Genomic DNA, 4,710 nt, shown 5'->3' on the forward strand with positions numbered 1-4,710 from the left:
AAAATTTAGTGATTAAAAATAATGAAATAATTCCAAAAACTTCTGGAAAGTTCACATATATCATGTGAGATCACAAATCTACCTGGAAAAGAGGTTAAATGTCAGTGCCAAAAGAGAAATGACTAGCTTCATAAGGAGAGGGGAGCAACTGGAATACTAATGTGAACTTAAATATGACCTTCATGTTGTAAAAAAAAATGTCAGTCATGAAAATGACAGATTAAAATGATTGTAGTTTTTAATACTTGGGATATGGTAGTGGTTCTGTAACAGTCAAACAGTAGAAAAGACATGAAAATCAGTGGAATAGTGTCTGGGATCAGGTGTTGAGGACTACAAGCCCTTAGTGAACAGTGAATGATACAAAGCAAAAGCTGATCCCAGATATTAAAAAGATAATAATAAAACCCCACAGTGCCATACTGGATGCTAGGCAAAGCACAATGAAGAGAGTCAGGGACATAGAAATGTGAGAAACTTACATCCCATAGTTACATTAAGGATGGAAAAACATTTTGAGGAAGAAACTTCTTGACTTATTAGGTATGCACTGAATTTACCATTATCCCTATCTCGATTTAACACAAGGATCACAGCTACTTAGTTCAGTGTGCATTTCTGACTGGAGAATAAGCACAATAAGTGTGTGTGCAGATGAAGGATGCAATGCTACTGGAGACTTTCATAGGTAAAGATCAGAAATGAAGAAATAGTCATGCTTTTAGGAACAAAAAGTGCCTGGTACATAATTTGAAGGTATTCTAATTAGATTATAAATAAAGGATGTTCTTAAAGATGAACGGGAATATGTCCTAATAATGCCCAACATGAGCAGAAAATGTCAAGGCAGTCTAAAATACCAAGTTGAGTTATACTTGCTGCCTGTTGGGACCAAACAATCTTTTGTAATCTTTCCCCAATGTTTTCAGAAGTCCGTGAGAGTGGAAGAAAGAGAATTTTGGTTACACAGTTAAAATGTTGCTTTATAGAAAGGATTAAAAGCAATAGAGACATTTCTACAAGGTTTTGGCATAACTAAAAATGTTAAAAAGTAGTAGAATTAATAGTAGGGCTAGATGTCTGAATAATACATACATTTGAGTAAGCCTCGAAGTTAATTCTATAAAAAAGGAAAGAAACTGGACATAAAAGCTGAACAAATTATACTAATCTTCAAAGACTTCACAGCAGACTCTTCTCCAAAGGATGAAATGAAACACAAATCGACATGGAATTGAAGATAACACTGCAGTGATGTGAGAGAAGTTAAAGCATGATTCAGTTGGCAGAAACAATAAATTATATATTTCTTCAGAATTGAAAAGGTGAAAAATGGAAGGTAGTTACATGTTTTAAGGAGAAAAGAATAACTTGAGTAGGTTGGTGACATTTGAAGGCTAAATGAAAAGGCTGCTCCAATCCCAGGCAGCTCATGATGCCAACTCATAGATGGAGTCAGCTAGTTTTGCAATACTAGGCTCCATCTTTCCTTTGCTTCCTATTACCTGACAGCAAAAACAGAATGAGCAAGCAGTAAGGAGATGGATGCTCAAAGGTGATGTATAGGAAGTCAGCAGCATCTTTGAAGATTAAAAGTAAAATGAAGTAATTTAAAGTTAGATCACATACATAAATAAAGTGAAGTACAGCACAGCAATTCTGTTTTGTAATGAAGAGCATTAGAATGAATTGCTTTCAAGATGAATGATAGGCATAACTCTTTCCTGAGAGGTTTACACTCATGTCTTCAACGTGGACTGTTGTTTATCCAAGTTAAATCTCTCTTATCCTTTCAGTTTCAAAGTGGGTATCTTTCTTTACATATGCCGAAATGTCTATTAAAACATTTGTCTCTTTTAAAAAAAATATATAACATTGATAATTACATTTCTCCCTTCACTTTCCTTCTTCCCAAACCTCACATATACCTCTTGCCACTCAGCTTTCATTCATGGCCTCCTCTTTTTTCACTAAATTCTATTTCATGCACATACCTGTATGTACAAGCACACACATGCACACGCGCGTGTGTGTGTGTGTGCGCGCACACATACACACACACACACACACATCCCCTCATGTACATGCACACACATTTACACTTAAAAATTGCACAAACATACATTACTAAAGATGCCATGCTTAGTCAGTATAATGCTACTTGTACATGTATTTTCAGGGCTGACTACATGGCACTAGACAATCAATTGGTTTGGCTTGCTTGAGGAAGACCAGTTCTCCTGCTCACAAGACTTCCAGTTGCCTATATTTTTTTGTGATCATTGAAGCCTCATGAGCTTTTCTCCATCCACTTTGACATGCCTCTTGGTGCTTACATTAGTCAGTCATGTTGGGGCCTTAACAACTTTTTTCATGCTACAATATTTTTCAGTGTAGAAGCTAGGCATTTTGACTTCATCTGAACAGAAAGACCTCCTCAGACTACTATGGACAAAAGAATTGAGTTGTAACTTCTGCTGCTGGTGCCCTGTCATCTTAATTAGAGGTCTATACAATGATATTCATAAGCATTATTTGTGCATTGCCTTCCCTATGACTTAGCAACCCTACTCTTTTGGTTTCACTGTTTAACTTGATTGTTTATGATTTGTCCCCTCTTCCTATCTTGACCTGGCCTGCAGGTCAAGTTATTCGGGGGGTCAAGAGCCGTTTACTTGGTTGAGCAGAGCATATTTAAAGCAAAAATCTTGGAGGGAGGGGGAGAGGAAGGAGGGAGAAGGAAGTTTACAAGGGGAGGGGGAGTGGAAGGAGGGAGAAGGATGTTTACAGGATCTTCTGGTGCTAAGACCCCGGGGGAAGTCGTGGGGGCGGGGGTGGGGGGGGAAGTTCTCAGAAGTCATGGTACACTGAATGTTTCTTATCTCAGGGCCAAGCTGGATCTTTGGAGAGCAGGATGTTTATTCCAAGGTGCTCAGCCAGCTGGGGCAGGATGTTTTTCTCAGGTCTCTGGGGCAGGATGTTTTTCTCAGGTTTCTGGGGCAGGATGTTTTTCTTAGGTCTCTGATGGTTCCCAACACTATCTTATTTTCTGTTTTGTTTTACCTTCGGTTTCTGGTCAGAAACACACTTAGTGTTTAAAGGAATATCACTTGTCCAAAGATTAATCTTTTTAGATGCCATTTTCCTGTGTTTAGTGTAATGATCATGGTTGAGTTGGAGGGCATCAACATAAGGACTGATCTGTTCTGGTGGTAAGCCACTCTTTTGCCCAAAAGAAAGTTTCTCAAGCCCTTGAGTTGAATCAACTTTAGGGTGGTAATTGATGATGTGAATGTTCTTAACCAATACATTCTGGCTTTGAAGCACATCAGGAATGCTTAGATGGATGACATTCTTGGATCATTTTCTTGTTTCTAGATGTACATGTTGGCTTCGCAAACCTTTCTGCTTCATGGTAGGTGAAGCTTGGGGCAGTCTGTATCTGTTTGGTCACTTTTTTTTCCACAGGCTTCAACTTCTACCTGCTCAGACTAATTCTTATTTTAATCTATAAATATCATTAAATGATATTCATCTTTCAAAAGAAATAATAAGGAAATACAATGATATGTGTACTCAGGAGTCTCTACCTTTGCCTGTTGATCTTTCTGCTTTCATTTTAAAAGAAGTAAATATTCTACTTTATTTCTACTAAGAGATTTATACATTTGGCAGCACAAACATTAGATTAAGGACTGCTTAATGGCTTAGTGATATAATGAATGCTATCAGATAATAGTCAAACTTAATGTGAACATGACAGTACATTCCCATAAGCAATGCTTTTTGGAGTTGGATGCACAAAGATTATGAGTTCAAAGCCAACTCTGAATCTACATAGCAATTTGGGAGTCAATCTAGATTATATAAAATTGTCTCAAAAATAGATATTATATGAATTTAAAACTAAGAAATAATAAATATGAATGAAAGCTACAAAATCTTTGGGTCTTATGATCTATATTTATATACAGCTACATGGTTTTATAAGCATCCTACCTGTTTGTATATCATTATGAGGTACCATGTCCTTTTATTTAAATAAAAAGAGAAGTGAGTTAGTGTGAAACACTACACAAAATTCAGAAGTCTTGGTCATGTCATGGTCTTGCTTTCTCAGTACTGCAACATAACATGAGGGGACCAGCTCTTTCATAGAGTAATTACTCACACTTCAGAGTGAAGCCTTGCCTTTATGGATAACTGATACCATATGGAGGTTGCTTTTCAGTGAGACTCTGCTGTACTGGAATTCAAGGTGACTACAAGTTTAAGGTAATGACTTTTCATTCTGCCTTATCTTGGAAGAAGATAAGTCAACGAGACATTTTCTGAGTGAAAGCATGCCTATGCAGAGGAAAACAGGATTGCATCCAAAGTAAAGGAGAAAGACATGAAAGGATGGTTAATACACCAGACATTCATTTATCCTGGCTTTAGCTAACCTTGTGAACCCAAGTGAGTCCGTTCGTCTTAACAAAAGTAGGTATTTGTGGAGAACCAGAGCAATCCAGTGCTTTCTCAGAGGTCCTTATGACAGAACAAAAGGAACCTAGTTCTGTGTCCTTTTCCAGGAGCAGACTTGGCAAGACCTGGTCTGGGGCCTGGAAGAAGTTAAGGCTTTGGTTCCGAGGAACTGGAACTGGACTCTTCCCTCCTAAAGAGATTGATGTTATCAGTCACACAGCTACTGTGTTTTGGTCTGTTGTG

Source organism: Mastomys coucha, unplaced genomic scaffold, assembly GCF_008632895.1.
Source record: "Mastomys coucha isolate ucsf_1 unplaced genomic scaffold, UCSF_Mcou_1 pScaffold15, whole genome shotgun sequence".
In the NCBI taxonomy this organism is placed as follows: Eukaryota; Metazoa; Chordata; class Mammalia; order Rodentia; family Muridae; genus Mastomys; species Mastomys coucha.